We start from the raw sequence: 20,572 nt of genomic DNA, 5'->3' as shown, positions 1-20,572 counted from the left end.
ACATACGTGGCAAGTGACCACTGACGTTGCAATTTCTGCAGGTGTATTGCTGCTACCTGCAAGCTCTGGCTGCGTGTTTGCCTCCACACCGTTGTTGGAAACAAAAGGCCCATTACCAGTCGACTGTCTCTGACTTTGTGTAACTGTTTTTAAGCACACCATTAACAGGTGTTGATGGCCCCATTACTGGCCGCATTGTCCCTTGCGATGGCATGAATCGCCGTTCAGCTAGCCATTATCTCTGTTGAATTCCCCCTTTGGGTTCGACTACATGCTGGGGCATGTCCAATTGCCACTGTCTGCCTGGGGAACCAAGATTTTTGTCAAACATCATTCTGGTCTCTTCCTACCCTGAGATAAATGTCTGGGCCATCAAAGCTGCCGTTTCCAGGGTCAAGTCTTTGGTCTCAATCAGTTTCCTGAAAACCCCAGCCTGCCCGATGCCCTCAATAAAAAAAGTCTCACAGCATCTCTGCTCTGCATACATCTGGGAACTTACATAGGCTCGCCAGTCGCCGGAGGTCTGCCAGGAATTCTGGAACGCTTTGCTCTTCTCGCCGCCGGTGCGTGTAAAACTGGTGTCTTGCCATGTGCATGCTGCTCGCTGGTTTAAAGTGTTCCCCGATCAACTTACTGAGCTCTTGTCCACCGGCTTCTCTGACGCTAGAAGGTCCTTCATCAGGGAGTACGTCCTGGAACCACAAACAGTCAGGAGATGGGCCCTGTGTTTGTCGGCCGAATCCTGTCCCAGCCATTCCTTAGTGATGAAGCTTTGCTGTAGTCTCTCAATAAAATCGTCCCAATCATCACCAAAACAGTACCTCTCGTCTGTGCTGCTAGTGGCCATGCTTACATGGTTTAAATCCCAGTTTGTCGTCGCCAATGATAAGTCCTTACTATACAGTACAAATGCACATGAGGCCCATACTTGAGAGAAGGTCACTCTGTGACCAGTAACCTTTATTAGCCAGCACTGAAGTGATGAAGGTGGGTGGAGCTTCCCCTTTTATACCTGAAAGACCAGGTTAGGAGTGTCTCCCACAAGTTCACCACCTAGTGGTCAGTGTTCTCTCAGTGTACAACTTCGGTCAGTTTATACATGGGTTACAATGACAGTTGAATACATGACAATGGTAAGGGCTGCTTTCAGCGATGTGGCGTGGAGTGGAGTTTTCATCACAAAACTCCTCTCCGAGCCATTTGATGCAAACGATCATGCTAACGATGCAGCTGCTCCCTGGCCGCCTTACCGTGCACCTATGTCTTGAGTTTGTTTTGACCTGTATCCAAGGAGGTGGCTGCAGGGGGAGTTTTGAGGAGGGCTAGGCGCTTCAGTTACACAGAACTCAAGACTTATCAAAGGTATGGAGGGAAGGAGGCCGCAACTCTTCCCTGAAAGTGGTGGGAGACCAACTCGAGGGGTCTTCACCAAAGCCTGCAGGGAGATGGAGGAGGTTTTGACCTTGTATGATCTTGTATGGATGGATAGGACCTGCTGAGGAGGATTCAGTCTAGCCCATCGATGTTGGGGCTTAAGAACAAAGGTGGAGGCCATGCAATTACAGCTCTTGGTGGCAATGCAATGATTGCCTGAGAGGCTGTCACAAGTGGTGAGGAGCGTGGAGGAGTTCACCTCCTGCATTGTGGACAGCTCTGCGCACACCATGGGGACCATCATTGCGAGTGCAGATGATGGTAGAATCCCAGAGTGAGCGTGCGGATCCAGCTACGATGACTTGTCTCTTGGCGGAGGTGACAGCTGCCATTGCAGCACAGGTGCGAGGGAGTGAGCATGGCTGTGCTTCTTTAGACAGGATGGCCGCTGCCCTGGAAGCTCAGAATGCTCTCATGCACTCCGGAAAACAGGGTACAGAGCGTCTGACTGCTGTCGTCTCTGATGGCTTCCAGAGCGTGGCTGCTATCATGCAGTCTCAGCTGGAGGCCACACGAGATTTCACTGCTGCCATTGCGGCTGGGTCCACCACGGTCGACCGGGGGCCTAATGTTGCCACCCCACTCTGCCGATTTGCGCTCCAGCAGCTTGGGGGAAGTGGGGTGCAGCCCCGGGGGCGTGACGCTGGTTCCTCGGAACAGGATATCGATGTAGGCTTTCTGATTCACAGAAGCCCTGAGCCGAGACCTGCCACTCCGCAATTGCTGCCAACCATGGCTTCGCCCCCGCCACTTCTGACTGAAGGCGCACAGGAGGATGGGGGCCAGTCTTCAGCCGGCCCTTTCAGGACCAAAGCTGGTCTAGGGCGTCCGAGAAGGACATCTGTAGCTTCGTCTACAGACGCACAGCAGCCTTTCCAAAGCCATGAGGCATGACGCATGTTATGTTTAGTGAAGGCAGAGAGTAGACAGAGTGGCAACTCCTTCCAACTGATGAAACCTGGCATGGTAGAGGAATCAAAAGCTTACCAATTGCTAAAAGACGGAAGACTTGAGTGGTTGTTTGCTGTTATATGCATTAGACAACTGCGAGTGTTCTTAAGATCAGCTTAAAATATTTCTTTTTTTAATATTGCAGAAACGGGAGGAGTTGCGGGAACATTTGTTGGTAAGTAGGAAAACTGAGTAACACAAGCCTTTGTTTATACATTTACAAACTTCATCAATAGATTTTTTTTAGTATAGACTGGCAGTTGACCACTTCGGAATAAAATTGTATATGAGAATCGCAACTTGAAATAACATTCCAAATATTCAAGCTAAGTATATAAATCTTCAATCTGGATGCTATATTGAATGAGGCATTGGCATTTACTATCTAGCTGGACACTGGTTTTTGTTGTAATACCTAAAGACGTTCTAATTGTATTGTGAGCAGTCGGGAACATTTTAACGTGAAAAAAACGGCTAGGTTAGGAACATGGGGTAGTTAAAGTTTAAAAAAAAAATCTAAATCCCGCCTTCAACCAGCCCACTTTCAACATTTACTCAGGTGGGTGGGTAGCCAACCCGCTCCCAGGAGGTGGGTTGACATTTTAAATAAGATTATGAGGCCCTGAAGCCTCTGCTTAACCTGCTGTGCAGGTTTAATCGCAGTCGACCGGGGATTCCAGGTAGCTGCAGCAAGGTGCGCACAGCCTCGGAAAGCAATCCTTGTGGGCCGGGAGGAGCAAGAGTGCTTCCTCCTAGCCCCCCCAAGCTTACCCTCCAGCAGCCTGCCCCTCCCCAAAGTTAGGGATTGGAACCTACCGCCCGCCCGCCCCCTGCCCAGGCTTGATATCACTATCCTCCTCGAACCCAGGTCTTACCTTTTGCTGTGGTGTCCTGTCCAGCCAGCGTTCCCCGTCCGACTAGAAGCCTGTTGATCAGGCTGGCTTCCAGGTCGGGGACCTGCCCATGATGTCACACACATGCTGTGGACTCCACAGCATGCGGCATGGTCTACTGCCCCCTTCCCCCCCCCACCCCCGCCACTCCTGGCGGGTCAGAGACTTCAAGGTCCAGCCCTTAACATCTGTTGGAAATAACTACAACAATAAATTGTTTCTCCAAAAGTATTTGCAAGTAAGATGGGGGAGTATGTATTACGGCTGCAGTTGAATCAGGGCATTGCCAATTCCTCACTAGTGGATGTTGGAAAGCAGAATTCTAAATAAGATTCCAAGACCAAACAAAGTTTCTGCACAATTTTATTACGTTAAACAGTAGAAGTTTACACAAGGGCAAGCACTATTTCTAGTTACTTACAAATGGAATATCCATCCGAAATTTCCTAAGAACCAAGGACTGCCTGTGAGCTCTGAACAATAGGGTTTGCTATTGCCCCTTACAGGCTTCACATACTTATAGTAAAAACTATTTCAGATTTCCAGCATCTGCAGTATTTTGCTTCTATACAGTAAAATCTACTCTTTCATTAATATTATTATTACATATCCTAATTGTTCGTGTATATTAGGTCTGCTCCTCAATCTGATTAATCCAGTCTATAAGCCTAGGCCTCCAGATCCCAGCTCCATTGTCTTGTCTATCATATTCTTAAACCTCTTTCATTGGTCTTAACTTCTGCACAATCCCAGGTCTGAGCTGATCTTCACTGTAATAGGTAAAAATGAATCTGCAGTACCTTTAACACCCTGTGCTCTTTCCTTTATTTGAAACTGACTCAAACCAGCTCATTCTGGTTCTGCAATTCCTCACAAGATCTGTTTCTATGCAAACTCATGCTGAATCTATAAATGCTTTGGTGACTAGATTATGTATCTGTAGCAGTACCTTATCTCCTAGAGTACCATTACAAAGTATTAACAAAGTATTTACGGCACTGAAACAAGCCATTCGGCCCAACTGGTCCGTGCCAATGTTTATGTTCGACACGAGCCTATTCCTTCATCTAACCCGATCAACATATTTTATTTCTTTCTCACTCATGTGCTTCCCCTTAAATGTATCTATGCTATTCTTCTCAACTACTCCTTGTGGTAGCGGGTTCCAGATTCTAACCCTCTCTGGGTAAAGATGTTTCTTCTGAATTCCCTATTGGATTTATTAGTGACTCTCTTATATTTATGGCCCCCAGTTCTGGTCTCTCCCGCACATGGAAACATCTTCTCTATGTATACTCTACCAAACCCTTTCATAGTCTTGAAGACCTCTATCAGGTGACCCCTCAGCCTTCTCTTTTCTAGAGAATAGAGCCTCAGCCTGTACAATCTTTCCTGATTTAATAACTTCAGTTCTGGTGTCATGCTCATAAATCTTTGCACCTTCTCCAGTGCCTCTATATCCTTTTTATAATATGGAGACCAGAACTGTTCACAGTACTCCAAGTGTGGTCTAACCAAGGTTCTATACAGGTTTAACATTACTTTTCTGATTTTCAATTCTATCCCTCTAGAAATGAAAAGCTTTGTTTGCTTTTTTAAAGACCTTATTAACCTGCATCACTACTTTTAATGATTTGTGTATTTGTACCCCCGGCTTCCTCTGATCCTCTATCTGATTTGGATACTTTTTGGCTGGAATTTTCACATTGGAGAATGTGCGGGTTTGGGGGCGGGTTCGCTGTTAAAAACACAGAAGTGGGCAGCGCATCAGGAACTCACCGTCACCGACTTTTGCCTTTAACTTGGGCGCATTTCGAGGCGCGTCATGGGCCCGCTCGGGTGAGGCGAGCAACCTCATTGAGGTACCTAACTGCTCGTACACAGACCCTCAACAGCTTTTTTAACAACGACTTGTATTTATAAAGTACCTTTAACATAAAACGTCCCAAGGTGCTTCACAGGAGTACTATAAGACAAAATTTGACACCGAGCCACATAAGGAGAAATTAGGGCAGGTGACAAAAAGTTTGGTCAAAGAGATAGGTTTTAAGGAGCGTCTTAAAGGAAGAGAGGTAGAAAAGTGGAGAGGTTTAGGCAGGGAATTCCAGAGCTTAGGGCCTAGGTAACAGAAGGCTCGGCCACCAGTGGTTGAGCGATTATAATCAGGGATGCTCAAGAGCGAAGAATTAGAGGAGCGCAGATATCTCGGGCTTGTGGGATTGGAAGAGATTACAGAGATAGGGAGGGGTGAGGCCATGAAGGGATTGGATGAGAATTTTGAAATCAAGGCGTGGCTTTACCGGGAGCCAATGTAGGTCAGCGAGCACAGGGGTGATGGGTGAACGGGATTTGGTGTGAATTAGGACATGGGCAGCCGAGTTTTGGATGACCTCAAGTTTACGTAGGGTAGAATGTGGGAGGCCAGCCAGGAGTGCATTGTAATAGTCAAGTCTAGAGGTATCAAAGGCATGAAATGAGCGATTCAGCTGCAGATGAGCTGAGGCAAGGACGGAGACGGACGATGTTATGGAGGTGGAAGTAGGCGGTCTTAGTTATGTTGCAGATAGGTGGTTGTAAGTTCATTTCACGGTCAAATATGACACCAAGGTTGCGAACAGTCTGGTCCAGCCTCAGACAGATGTTAGGGAGAAGGATGGAGTCAGAGGCTAATGAACAGAGTTTGTGACGGGGACCGAAAACCGTGGCTTCTGTCTTCCCAATATTAAATTGGAGAACATTTCTGCTCTTCCAGAACTGGATGTCAGACCAGCAGTTTGACAATTTAGACACCGTGGAGGGGTCAAGAGAGGAGGTGGTGAGGTAGAGCTGGGTGTCGTCAGCGTACATGTGGAAAATGACGCTGTATTTTCGGATGATGTCACCAAGGGGAAGCTTGTAGATGAGTAATAGGAGGGGGGCCAAGGATAGATCCTTGGGGGTCACCAGAAGTAACGATGCAGGAATGGGGAGAGAAGTCACTGCAGGTGATTCTCTGGCTATGATTAGATAGATAAGAATGAAACCAGGTAAGTGCAGACCCACCCAGCTGGACGACGGTGGAGAGATGTTGGAGACGGATGGAGTGCTCAACCGTGACACAGGCTGCGGACAAGTCAAAAAGGACGAGGAGGGATAGTTTACCTTTGTCACAGTCAGAAAGGATGTCATTTGTGACTTTGTTGAGCCATTTCGGTACTGTGGCAGGGGCGGAAACCTGATTGGGGGGGATTTAAACATGGAGTTGTGGGAAATATGCGTATGGATTTGGGAGGCGATAACACGCTCAAGGACTTTGGACAGGAAAGGGAGGTTGCAGATGGGACAGTAGTTTGCAAGGATGGAGGGGGTCAAGGGTTGTTTTTTTGAGGAGAGGGGTGATGATGGCAGATTTAAGGGAGAGTGGGCACAGTACCTGAGGAGAGGCAACCGTTAACAATGTCAGCTAACATGGGAACCAGAAAAGGAAATTGGATGGTCAGCAGTTTAGTGGGAATAGGGTCAAGGGAGCAGGAAGTATGCCTCTTGGACAATAATAAAAACAGAAAATGCTGGAAATCTCAGCAGGTCAGGCAGCATCTGTGGAGAGAAACAGAGTTAACGTTTTAGGTCGAGAACTGGCAAATGTTCGAAAAAAAGATTCTTAAGGAGCACTGAAAGGGGGAGGGGAAGAAAGAACAAAAGGGAAGGTCTGTGATAGGGTGGAAGGCAGGAGAGATTAGGGAGGCAAAAGGGATGATGGGCCGAATTGAAATGGTAATGGCAGAAGTTAGAAAAAGGTTAGGCCAGATAGGGTGTGAATGTCGGAATAATAACCAGCTGACATGACCAAGAAAGAAAACATAAGATCGGGTGGGGTGGAGGGTGGGGAGAGGAAGGGAGCCAAAAATAGGCAGAGGTTATCTAAAATTGTTGAACACGATGTTGAGTCCAGAAGGCTGTAAAGTGCCTAAACAAAAGATGAGGTGCTGTTCCTGAGGCCGAGGTCGGAGATGTCAGAATGGGAGTGGAGTGGGGAATTAAAGCGACAGGCGACCAGAAGCTCAAGGTCACGCTTACGGACTGAACGGAGGTGCTCTGCAAAGCAGTCACCCAATCTGTATTTGGTCTCCCCAATGTCGTCTCATGGACAAGATGAGCTTGGAGAGGTCATGAGGGGAGATCGGAGAGAAAGTGGAGAAAGATGCGAGTTCAGGACTAGGGCAGGGGTGAACCTTAGAGCAAGTTTTGCCTGGTGGGCTTGGGGAAGGGAAGTAGCAGAGGCAGCTGAATGGATGGTCTCAATCTTGGAGAGAAAAGTCCATAAGATCCTCACACTTGTCAGAGGTGAGCGTGGAGGAGACAGGGCAGAGGAGTTTAAGAAGACAGTTAACAGTGGAGAATAGAAGCCGGGGTTTATCTTTGGAATAGTGAGTAATTTTGGCAGATGACTGCAGGACTCGATCATTCTTTATCTGGTCCAGCCAGATCTGGCGGTCACTGGCTAAACCAGTTGTCCACCATATCCATTCAAGTCTGTGTCCCTTGAACGTAAGGGAATGAGGATGGGGGCTATACTGGGGTAACGGTCAGGGCGAGAGAGAGGAATTGTTTTAATAAGGACTAGGGCATCAAAAGTGGTGGTGAGGGTGTGGTTGAGCAAATTGGTAGCTGCAGGAATGTCGTGGTGGATGGAGGGCCAAAGGCTGGACAATTGGGATTTCGTAATTGCAGTTGTAAGAGTTGGGGGAGAGTTTCTTCCAGGGACGGACACAAAAGTAAGTAGGGGTGGAGGATGTGGGTGGAGTGTGATATGAGGAATTAATCAGAGATGGTCTTATCTGCGATTAACACAATGGGAGTAGTGAGGCCATGAGAGATGGCAAGTTCGAGGGGTTGACCGTTAAATATGGGTTGCGGAGTTTACATGGAGGGAGAGATTAAGGGAAGATAGGAAGCGAGTGAACTTGGAGGAGAGAGAGCATGATGAATTGAGATGGGGGTTAAAATCGCCGAGGATGAGAAGTCATTTGGTGCACAGGCTGAAGGAGGAAAGCAGTGAAGATATCGCGGTAATAAAATGTTTATAGTATTTGGGTGGGCGGTAGAGAATGAGAATTTTAAATGAAAGATGAGAGGGGTGAAATAAGGTGAGATGCTCAAAGGATGAGAAAGTGCCGGAGGAGTAGGGGGACAGATGAAGGTATTATTTGGTGCTGAGAGCCACACCGCCACCACGGCAGTCTGAGCGGGGCAAGTGGTCGAAGGTTTACCCAGGTGGGAAGGGTTCATTTAAGGGTAAGGTGTCATCACCTAATGTCAGGTTTGGACATTCACTGCGCACGGGATTCAAGCACTTCAGGAACCTTGCCTGTGAAAAGGTGATGGGAAAGGTGGCCATTGTGCGAGTTCATTGACAGCTGGAAATGCACAAATACTCATACCTTACACCTGCTTCCTTGCCTAAGGGAAAGGCTCTTGCTTGACACTATTTTGTGCAGAGATTTAGCTTTCATGAGTTTTCAGGTGATTTCTGCAACCCCTGAAGCCACTCTCAGCACATTACTAGTCACTCTCCGTACATTAGAGGGTGGTGCCTCTGATTGCCACTTTACCTGGCATCTATTAGATCATCATGGGTGCCGCTTATGCTGTCTCACCGTGGAGCTCAGAATCGGACCAAGATGAGCCCCAGTAGCAGCAGCCACACAGCAGCAGCAAGCCGCCACTTTCTCACCGACCTGATGCTCCACAAGAGAGAGGGGATCAGCACAGGGGTGCACAGCGCCAGAGGTGATACTCCCAACATAGTGTATACAAGCAGAGGATGAGCCTCCTGGATATGACTGAACAGTAGTGCTTCAGGAGATGCTGGCTATCATGCCAAGTCATTGCAGACATTTTTAGCTTGCTGGAACAAGACCTGATGCCCAAAGTACCTGGTGGACATGCCTTACCAGTGGCTGTCAAAGTCATCACCGCACTCAACTTCTTTGCCTGTGGCTCCTTCTAGGGATCTGGAACAGACATTTGTAGGATCTTGCAGATAGCCACCCAGGGATGCATCACCCAGGTGACCGATGCCATGTTTCACAAGTCAGCCAATTACGTGAACTTTGGCACTGTTGGAACCAATGTTACTGAGCGGCCATTCAGCGTAGTGGCTCTGGCTGGCTTCCCCAGGTGCAGGGTATCATTAACTACACACACGTGGCCATCACGGTACCCTCACATCACCCAGGAGTGTTTGTGAACCGCAGGGGTTTCTACCCCCTCAATGTGCAGCTCGTCTGCAACCAAAAAGATCATCATACATGTGTGTGCCAGATTCCCAGGAAACTGTCATGACTTTTTCGTGCTGCACCACTCCACTCTCCTTCAGCTCTTCGCACCTCCAAACAGTCTTGCCAACTAGCTGCTTGGTGACAAGCAGCTGGATTTTCGGCTCGGTTATGCCTCAGTTTGCACCCCGGATGGGCGGTAAATGGGGCTTCTAGGCGTAACACCGGGTGTCCAGCTTTTACCGCTCGGCTGGCAAATTCAGCTCATAGTTTGCGGTGCAAAAACTTACCGCTCTGCCCTCTAGTTTCACTGAGATGGTCGTGCAATGGTCCGCTACCACCCTGGATGCAAAATTCGTCCTTAACATCTCATTTAACGCCCGCCCCCGGAAACGTCTGAAAAAACAGGCATTCCCAGGGTGCAGCAATCACTATTGTCAGCGTATTTAACTGGGTGCATTGCTTAACTGAGAACATGTGTTATATTTGTGCACACAAGCCTCTAAGTCTGCATCGATACTGGGCCAACACTAGTGGAATCTGGCTATTGTTTTCATCATTACAATGCCTGGGTGGGTACTGTGGAGGTCACTAATAAAAGTGTCCCTTTTTTGGCACCACTACCCGATTACCCCATTGCAACATGGTAGTTTGCAGGATTAGCAGAGTTTGCAGCTCGTCTGCACATATGTTGGAGGTGTCCCATTGTTCCACAGCCCTTGCAAACATATCTTTTGAAACAGCATGAATGGAATTGATGATCATCCCCGCAGTGCCAACAAGGTGTTAATTGCCTTGTATTCACCACCCTTGATGGCGGACCATGTTGCAGAGGAGGAAGGATCCACGGTGGATCATGACGAACCAGAGCCTCAGACCGAGGAGGCAGAGATATATGGGGTGCGCACATTTACCACAAAGTGCCCCCCGATAGTGCTGACGGTTGAATTAAATGGACTCCCGGTGTCCATGGAGCTGGATACAGGGGCAAGTCAGTCCATAATGAGTAAAAAGACTTTCAATAAGTTGTGGTGCAACAAGGCTTCAAGGCCAGTTCTGATCCCCATTCATATCAAACTTAGAACGTACACAAAGGAACTGATTCCAGTAATTGGCAGTGCTACCATAAAGGTCTCCTACGATGGAGTGGTGCACGATTTACCACTCTGGGTGGTACCGGGCAATGGCCCCACGCTGTTCGGCAGGAGCCGGTTGGGAAGGATACACTGGAACTGGGACGACGTCCGAGCGCTTTTGTCCTTCGACGACACCTCATGTGCTCAGGTCCTAAGTAAGTTCCCCTCGCTGTTTGAACCAGGCATTGGGAAGTTCCAAGGAGCAAAAGTGCAGATCCATTTGATTCCAGGGGCGTGACCCATCCATCACAAGGCAAGAGTGGTACCTTACATGTTGAGAGAGAGGGTGGAGATCGAGCTGGATAGGCTGCAACGAGAGGGCATCATTTCGCCGATCGAATTCAATGAGTGCGGACATGCAGCTACAGGCGTGTAAGTCCTGCCATGTATATTTCGATTTGAAAACAACGTTGCTTTGTTCACAGTACTTGCAATAGCACTAGTGTGCTGGGAAATTTGTTTGGTATTGGCACTGGTGGAGATAAGCGCCTGGGCTATCGCTATAGCTTTACTCAAGGTTGGGGTCTCTACAGTCAAAAGTTTGCGAAGTATTACTTCATGGCCAATGCTAAGTACAAAGAAGTCCCTGAGCATATGCTCCAAGTATCCTTCAAATTCACAATGTCCTGCAAGGCACCTTAGCTTGGCGACTTAGCTTTCAGACCTCTTGTATGTGTGGAACCGATACCTCGCCATCAGAACGCTTTCCTAGATGCTCCCGGACCAGTGTGCACAACTCTCGTACGTGGTTTTGTCTGTGGTTTTGCTGGAGTGAACAGGTTTTTCATGAGGCCATACGTTGATGCTCTTGTCTGTGGTTTTGCTGGAGTGAACAGATTTTTCATGAGGCCATACGTTGATGCCCCGCAAACGGTGAGGAGGATTGCCCTTCGTTTGGCAGCGTTCACTTCTCCTTCCAGCTCGTTGGCCACGAAGTATTGGTCAAGTTGCTCCATGAATCATTTCCCAATCATCTTGCTCTGAAAATTTCTCCAGGATGCCCACAGTTCTCTGCATTGTTGTGTTGGGGTTCGTTATCTGTATCTCGTTGCCAGTTGTTATGTCTTGGATAAGGAGTCAGACTAGATACTGCAAGCTCAAAGTAAGTGTGACTGTAGTCCTTTATTGCAGATCTCAGAGTGCCTCTCCAGCCTGTGAGGCCTCCTTATATACAGGTGCTCCCAAGGGACTGTGGGATCCCTTGGGACTCCAGGGGATAAGCCCTCTGGTGGTTAGACATGGTGATTACAGGTTTACATACATAACAGTTACCATTATGCACATGATGACATTTCACTGGCTATTGTTTCTGAATTTCGACCAGTGCCATTTGTGTATTTTTTGTATTTGTGCGATCTGGCAAAAACCTCATTGGAAGGACTGAAATAATGAACGGTGAGAGATTTGGAAATATAGTTGTGAGACAACATGTTCCAGATAGGAAAAGTTTGAGATACTGTGATTGGAGGAATTTAAGGTGAGTATCTTGAGAGGAGTGATGATGACAGGTTTGTAGGAGGTGAGGGCAATGTTAGAAGAGTGATACAGGTTGATATCAGTAGGTGTGGGTTTGATGAGGTTGGATAGTAAGAGCTGGGCTAGGAGGAAGTGGTGGGCTTCTGGGGGATGATGGGGGAAAGCTGCATAAAATGGTAAAGGTGAGAGAATATTTGGCTGTGGGAGAGGGGGTTGATGAAAAGTTTGGGGACAGTTGGAGGATGCAGCAGCTGCAATGCGAATGAAATTGATTTTGGATACAAGTCTACAAGTTCCTTATATTTTGATTCTGAGGTGAGGATGAGAGTGACCAGGTCTTCAGGAAACCATAGTTATCGATTAATTCCCATACTCCAAATGTTGCCCTCCTAGCTCTAACATTCCTCACATTAATGATCATGAAATTAATTTTAAAAGTAAAATGTAAGGTATATTTCATTTACATTGACAGAAATATGCTCAAAACTTTGTTAAATTTGCCCTCCCTTTCTAAAGCTATCATGAGCTGTTCTTTATCAGGTTGAACTTTTCTAGATGATCCCAACTTGATCCTTTAAATCCTTCAGAATGTTTCCCCTAAAAATTATGTTAAACTGATACAGCTTTTGGCTAGAGAAGTATCTTGACTCCATTCTTAAATAATGCTATGTTTTTCTTAAAGTCAAAGTGCAAGTACTACCAAGATTGAAGAGCTGGGAAAAGACAAACTAATTTGGCCAGGGGAGGGGAAGCAGAAAGGAGCAGAAATTAGATCAGAGGATAGAGATATAAACAGCAGTAAAATTAGAAAAGCCCAAAAGTTCCAAGGAGCAGATTGAGGAAAATAGTAAGAGTGACGAAGCAGGTATCCAATTGTAGGTATGTCAATGTCCGTAGTGTAACTAATGAGGTTGATGAGCTCCAGGCACAAATTGTGATATGGTTGCATTAACAGAGACATGGCTCAAATAAGGCAAGGACTGTGTTCTTAATATTCCTGGTTACCGAGGGGATTGTGGGGCGGAGTTGGTAGTATTGATTAAGGATGACGCTACAGTTTCAGAGACTTTATTTACCCTAATGTAGACTGTGGAAAAATATAATGCTCAGGTTAGGGAAGAAGAGGAATTTCTGATGTATACATGAGAACATTCTCAATCAATATATCTCCAGTTCAACAAGGAAGGAAGCAGTGTCGGCTCTTGTTCTAGGAAATGAAGTAGAACAAGTGTGATGCAGTTGGAGATCATCTAGCTAACCGTGACCACAACATCACCCCTGCGCTTTCTGAATTCCTGGTTAAACAACACCTCGATTTCAAAATTCTCATCCTTGTTTACAAATCGCTCCATAGCCTTGCCCCTCCCTATCTCTCTATTCGTTTTCAGCCTCACAACCCCACAAGATGTCTGCCCTCAAATTCTGCCCTCTTGAGCATCCCTCATTATAGCTGCTTAACCATTGGTGGTCGTGCCTTCAGCTGTTTGGGTCCTAAGCTCTGGAACTCCCTCCCTAAACCTCTCCACCTCTCCACCTCTCTCCTCCTTTAAGACACTCCTTAAAACCTACCTCTTTAAGCAAGCTTTTGGTCATCTACCTTAATTTCTTCTTTTGTGGCTCGGTGTCAAATTTATCTGTTTTGTTTTGTAACACTGCTGTGAAGCTCCTTTGGATGTTTTATTATGTTAAAAGCACTATATAAATGAAAGTTATTATTAATATAATTTGGTTTAATATTTTTTTTTAATTAGTTCCAAGGATGTGGGCGTCATTGGCAAGGCCAGCATTTATTGTCCTTTAGAAGATGGTAATGAGCTGCCTTCTTGAACTGCTGCAGTTCATGTGGTGAAAATACTCACACAGTGTTGTTAGGGAGGGAATTCCAGGATTTTGAACCAGCGAAGATGAAGGATGGTATGTGACTTGGAGGGCAACATGGAGGTGGTGATGCTCCCATGCGCCTGCTGACCTTGTCCTAGGCGGTAGAGGTTGTGGGTTTGGGAGGTGCTATCAAAGAAGCTATGGCAAGTTGCTGCAGTGCATCTTGTAGACAGTACACTGCAGCCAGTCTGCGCTGGTGTTGGAGTGAATGTTTAAGATGGTGGAAGGGGTGCCAGTCAAGCTAGTTGCTTGTTCTGGATGTTGCCGAGCTTCTTGAGTGTTGGTGGAGCTGCAATCATCCAGGCAAGTGGAGAGCATTCCATCACATTCCTGACTTGTTCCTTGTAGATGGTGGAAAGGCTTTGGGGAGTCAGGAGGTGAGACACTCACTGCAAAATACCGAGCCTCTGACCCACTCTTGTTGCCACAGTATTTATGTGGCTGGATCCGGTTAAATGCTTTTAAAGAACAGTTAGATTGACTCATTTAACCAGGTCCACTATTCTGGAATAACTACAAATAGTCATTCTCACCTGTCTACATTATGACCCAGTTTCACTGTGTTGTACAAAGGACAAAGCCTAGGACTCACATTGGGCAGGAATTTGCAGTCAGCGGCAAAGCGAAGGTGTTCACCGTTGGCCCAGATTACAAATTGCCAGCTCGAGGTAGGGTGGATGGGTGTCATGGAGGCTCATGGCACAGCTTGTTGTCGAGCTTCTTGAGTGTTGGTGGATCCAGGCAAGTGGAGAATATTCCATCACACTCCTGACTGTGCCCTGTAGATGGTGGAAAGGCTTTGGGGAGTCAGGAGATGAGACACTCGCCGCAGAAGACACATCCTCTGACCTGTTCTTGTTGCCACACCTATTTATGTGGTTGATCCAGTTAAGTTTCTGGTCAATGGTGACCCCTCACTCCCAGGATGATGTAGGTGGACGATTCGGCAATGGTAATGTTGTTGAATGTCAAGGGGCGGTGGTTGGACTCTCTCTTGTTGGAGATAGTTATTGCCTGGCACGTATGTGGTACGAATGTTATTTGTCACTTATCTGCCCAAGCCTGAATGTCGTCCAGGTCATGCTGCATGTGGACATGGACTGCTTCATTATGTGAGGAGTTGTGAATGGCACTGAACACTGCAATTATCATCGAACATCTTATGATGGAGGGAAGGCCATTGATGAAGCAGCTGAAAATGGATGGGCCTAGGACACTGCCCTGAGGAACTCTGCAGGGATATTTTGGGACTGAGATGATTGGCCTCCAACAACCACAACCATCTCCCTTTGTGCTAGGTATGACTCCAGGCAGTGGAAAGTTTCCCCCCTGATTCCCATTGACTTCAATTTTACTAAGGCTCCTTGATGCCACACTCGGTCAAATGTTGCCTTGATGTCAAGGGCAGTCACTCTCACCTCAAATCTGGAATTGAGCTCATTTGTCCATGTTTGGACCAAGGCTGCAATGAGGTCTCGGAGCCGATTGGTCCTGGCGGAACCCAAACTTAGCATCGGTGAGCAGGTTATTGGTGAGTAAATGCTTCTTGATAGCACTATCGATGACCACTTCCATCACTTTGCTGATGATTGAAAGTAGATTGATGGGCTGATAATTGGCCGTTTGGATTTGTCCTGCTTTTTGTGGACAGGACATATCTGGGCAGTTTTCTACACTGTCGGGTAGATGCCAGTGTTGTAGCTGTACTGGAACTGCTTGGCTGGAGGTGAGGCTAGTTCTGGAGCACAGGTTTTTAGGACAGCTGATTTCAGTGATTTAAGAAGGGACGTAGCACAGGTAGATTGGAAAAGGTGATTGCAGGGTAAAGCAGTTACTGAGCAATGGAGGGCATTCAGGAAAGAGATGTTTCAAGTACAAACTAGGCATATTCCTTTGAATGAAAAATATAGCTAATCCAAAGCTAATGTGCCCTGGATGACAAAGTAAATAAACGTTAAAATAAAGTATCAAAGGAATGCTAATGACAAATGTCAGGAGAAAGATTCAGTTAATAACCAGGAAGATTATGGAAAGTACAGGATGGAATTGAAAATGCTAATATGGGAGGTAAAAGAGAGGTTATGAGAAAAGATTAACAGGCACCATTAAAATGAACTCTCAAACATTTTGTAGAGATCTTGGGCTAAAAAATTCCAGTGGGCCAAAAAGCTGCTAGTGCCATCCCAGGCTGCAGTTATCAGCCGCCGAAATTAATCGCGCAGGTGGCCCCGTTTATATTTGTGCTGCCTGCTGTTTAACATCAGCACAGCGCTAAACTTACCATGTAAGGCTGGTTTGCGGGCGTGACTCAGCCGGAGGCATTCACCGAAAACTAGCCTATCATTGCAGAAAGCAGTGTCAGCCCCTTAAAGGGGAACTGCCTTCTAAAATGGAAAAAAATAAAAATCATTTAAAAATACAATTTTTAGCCCTTGGAGCTCAACTGCCTTCTAGAAAATTTTTTAATTAAATTAAGTCCCAAATAGGAGATTCAGCTCTTAAAGCTGAATTGCCTTTCACACAAAAAATAATGGTAAAAGTGCTTCAGCACGAACCTAAATGGCTCAACTAGCCAGGGTAGGGGCACCCAGGGTCTCGCATGCAGTACTCCAGCTATGTGTAGGGGATGAACACTGTAAGAGAGCTCCTCCACTCACAGGGGACAGGAGGTCCACTAGAAAGAAGGATGTGAGTCTAGATCGCCAAGGCCGTTGCTGCCAGCAGCGTCACCCCCCCCCCCCCACGACCTGGCTCCAGTGCCCAAAGAAGCTTCATGACCTCAGACCACTGGTCAAGGTTAGTGAATGTATCATCAAAAGACCTCTCCTACCAACTGCACCGGTAGCTCTAAACACTGCTCATTGCATGATCTCTCTCTCTTGCCCCCGCCCCCCACCATCACTCAGCTACCAACAATCTTTACCAAATACGAGGCACAACTCCTGTTGCTAGCTTTGCCTCACCCCCTTGGAGGAGACAGTGCTGGTCATTCCTGGCAGGGGCATGGCTGAGCCCTTGGCCAGCGGCAGCGCTGAATAGGTGCAAGATGCTGGTATCCTCATACGTTATGCTCCTTCTCGCAGGCAGCTCTTGCTTTCCCACCCTCCCCTCACCACAACTCCATCCATGTGCCTTACTCACTTCCGACACCCAAGAAATCCAGCCTACCCAGCCAGAAGAGGGAGAGGAGAATGAAGAAACACAGTCACTCGATTTGACACTCCCAGCCACCAGCTCCTCGAGGACGTCTGCATTGTTCCCCACAGAAAGTCAGCAGCCTTCCACCAACCATGTTGCGGCCACCGGGGTAACTGTCCGTGACACCAGTAGGATAAGCAAAGACACAAGACAGTCACTAAGGGAATGCATAAGGGTGATTAGTTGTTTTCTTGATGTCCTATTTGATGCATAAATGGATGAAGTTGAATTGGAAAGTTTGTTTTCTGGTGGCTTGTATTTCAGCATTGTGGCCAAGAGGACACTGTGATGGACAGTAACAGAGGGAAGGTGAGCTGTGGGACACATGTTGAAGGGGGTATTGGGGTTATGGTCACTAGTTCCGCAGGCGTTTGATTCCATCCCAGATATCCCGGCCAGAAAGGGGCTGTCTTGGTTGCATCCTTTCTTCCGCTTCCTCCTCTTGTGTCTTCCTCTACCCTCTGCGAGCGGATGCTTGAAATCTGAAATAAAAGCAGAAAATGCTGGAAATACTCAGCAGCTCAGGCAGCATCTTGACCTGAAAAGTCAACTCTGTTTTTCTTTCCACAGATGCCGCTGAGTATTTTCAGCATTTTCTGTTTTTTCAGAGGCCTTCCTTTACTATCCAAGGCCTTGCAAGCATCCAACTGCGCACCCTGCACACTTAAAATATTTTTAAACATTTATTGCACCAAGCCACTACTTCAATAAAATACAAATAATACAGTCCAAAAGCTTAAGTGCAAACTTACCTGGAAGATGTGTGTGTCCCTTTTAAACTGACAGCGTCTCTGTCGGTCTGCTGCACGCTATCTTTTCTGAGTGACCTTAGGACCCAGCATTAAAGTTAGCGCAAAGATCCAAGATTGAAGAGTGTGGCATCAAGTTGGTGGTGGTCTAATGAATTAATAACAAGGTTTGTGGAGTAAATTTTCTAAATGAACTGAAAATGCCAAATGTTACTTCTAGTTTTGCCATTTTTTAAATCCGTGCTGACTGTTAAATACTGGTCACCCAACAAAGAAAGTGGTCTCTGCTGACCACTTCTATACTGATGTAGCTGTCACTGTCTTACTATTTTTCATGTTTGTTAATTTAAAGACCGTTTCTAATTTTCCTGTTTTTCCTCCTATAGGTCAACAATATGGACCGCTCATCATACTAAATGTAACTGTATTTCTGATGATCTTTTGGCTGTCTGCAGAGCAGCTGAACTGATGCAATTTATTTTCTGTTCATTTGGGTATAGTTTCCAACTTCTCATACAAAGACTTGATGTGCTAATACTGAATTTCCTGTCTGTTCTTTTTTAAATACAGATATTAGCCCATTTAAAATAGATAAACATCTGCATTAAAAAAATGTACATAGGGAATTAGTATGAGAGCAATGTGTTCATACAGGAACAGCACAAATGGAAGTATACTCCATTCTTGCTACAAAAGTTTTTGTCCCAATTTATTGCCATATTTTCTATCCTTGTATTTCTGACAATTGCATTTCACTGAACTTATTTGATCAAGTTTTCTCTCTGATGGAAATGAGCAGAGTTTGTGCAACACTAGAAAACATAGCAACAGGAATTGGTCATTCAGCCGCTCGAGTCTGTTACACCATTCAGTTAGATCATGCTGATCTGTATCTTAACTGTATTTGTCAGCTTTAATACCCTCGCCTAATCTAGCAATTTCAGTGTTGACATTTTCCATTGATCTAGTTTCAGCAGCTTTTTGGGGCAGAGTGTTCCAGATTTCCACTACCCTTTGTGTGAAGAAGTGCTTTCTGATATCACCCCTAAATGGCCTAGCTCTAATTTTTGTCCCTTTGTTCTGGTCTGTCCTACCAGAGGAAATAGCTGCTCTTTGTCTATCGTATCAAATCCTTCAATTATCTTCAACACCTCCGTTAGATAACCCCTTAATCTTCTATATTCAAGGGAATACAAGCCTAATCTATGCAACTTGGCCTCACAATGTAATCTATTTAGCCCCAGTATCATTCTGGTGAATCTGCGCTGCACCCCCTCCAAGACCAGCAGATCCTTTCTGAGGTGTGGGGTCCAGAACTGAACGAACTACTCCAGAAGGGGTGTGAGTAGAACTCTGAACAACTGTGACATAACTTCCACCCCTTTGTATTCTAGCCCTCTTGATTTAACGGCCAACATTTCATGTACCTGCCCACTATCTATTAGTGATTTCGACTTGGACCCCTAAATCTCTCTGCTCATCCACAGTTCCTAGCTTCTTACCATTTAGAAATACCCTGATCTATCGTTCTATCGTTCATGGACCTCACACTTTTCCACATTGGACTCCCATCTGCCACAGTTTTGCCCACTCACTTAATTTTTCAATGTCCCTTTGTAAGTTTCTGTTCTCATCTACGCAATATACTGTGGCACCTAATTTAGTGCCATCACCAAACTTAGATATACAGCTTTCTAGTCCTACATCCAAGTCATTTATAAATATAGTGAAAAGCTGTGGTCACAGTATAGATCTTGGGGACACCACTATTCACATTCTGCCAATTTGAATACTTACCCATTATTCCAACTCCCTTTTTCCTGCGTCCTAACCAATTTACTATCCAAGCCAATAGATTGGCTCCAATTCCATGTGTTAGAATTTTTGTTAAATCTCTTATGTGGAACCTTGTCGAATGCCTTCGCAAGTCCATATAAATAATATCCATAGCTACTCCTTTACCTACCACGTGAGTTACCTCCTCAAAAAATTTAACTGGTTTTGTTAGATATGACTTACACTTTACAGTTGTCTCTGATCAGCTCATATTTGTCCAAATGCTCAGTCACTCTGTCCCTAAAAACAGATTCTAGTAACTTTGCCTCAACAAACATTAAACTAATGGACCTATAATCTCCGAGTGTATCTTTCTTACTCTTCTTAAATGTAGAGTGATAGTGGCAACTTTTCAATCCAAGGGGACAATTTTTGAATTGAGAACTTTGGAAGATCATATCTAGAGCATCTACAATTTTCTCACCTACTTCTTTCAATACCCTGAGGTAGGAAACCATTGGGTCCTGTAGATTTGTCTATCTTTAAGATTAGTTTCTTCAGCACCATTTTTTTCACACATTGAATCTAATTAGTTCCTCCTCTTGATTTATTTTTAGTTTTGCTTGTACCTCTGGTATTTTATCTTCATCCTCTATTGTGGCCGTTTAGTAAGTCTGCCATTTCCTGATTTCTAATTACAATATTACCTGTGTCTGTCATTAAGGGGCCCACATTACTTTTAGCCACCCTGTTTTTCCTAATATGTTTGTAAAATCCTTTAGTATAACGCCTGATATCCCTCGCAAGCTTGATCTCGTATT

General features: G+C 45.9%; 1 protein-coding gene across 1 annotated transcript in view; it reads left to right on the top strand.

Annotated features, from left to right (window-relative positions):
* The window catches only part of LOC139227891 (C4b-binding protein alpha chain-like), a 252,040-nt gene that overhangs the window by 72,030 nt on the left and 159,438 nt on the right, over nucleotides 1–20,572 (top strand). Inside the window, exons 5-6 of the mRNA XM_070859024.1 lie at nucleotides 2,531–2,560; nucleotides 18,362–18,469. The gene's annotated coding sequence lies outside the window, so the exon portion shown is untranslated. The remainder of the gene's footprint in view (nucleotides 1–2,530; nucleotides 2,561–18,361; nucleotides 18,470–20,572) is intronic.

This window comes from Pristiophorus japonicus, chromosome 17 (assembly GCF_044704955.1).
Source record: "Pristiophorus japonicus isolate sPriJap1 chromosome 17, sPriJap1.hap1, whole genome shotgun sequence".
Classification (NCBI taxonomy): domain Eukaryota; kingdom Metazoa; phylum Chordata; class Chondrichthyes; family Pristiophoridae; genus Pristiophorus; species Pristiophorus japonicus.
The sequence above is the reverse complement of the archived record's forward strand: the minus strand, read 5'-3'. Positions and strand labels throughout refer to the sequence as shown.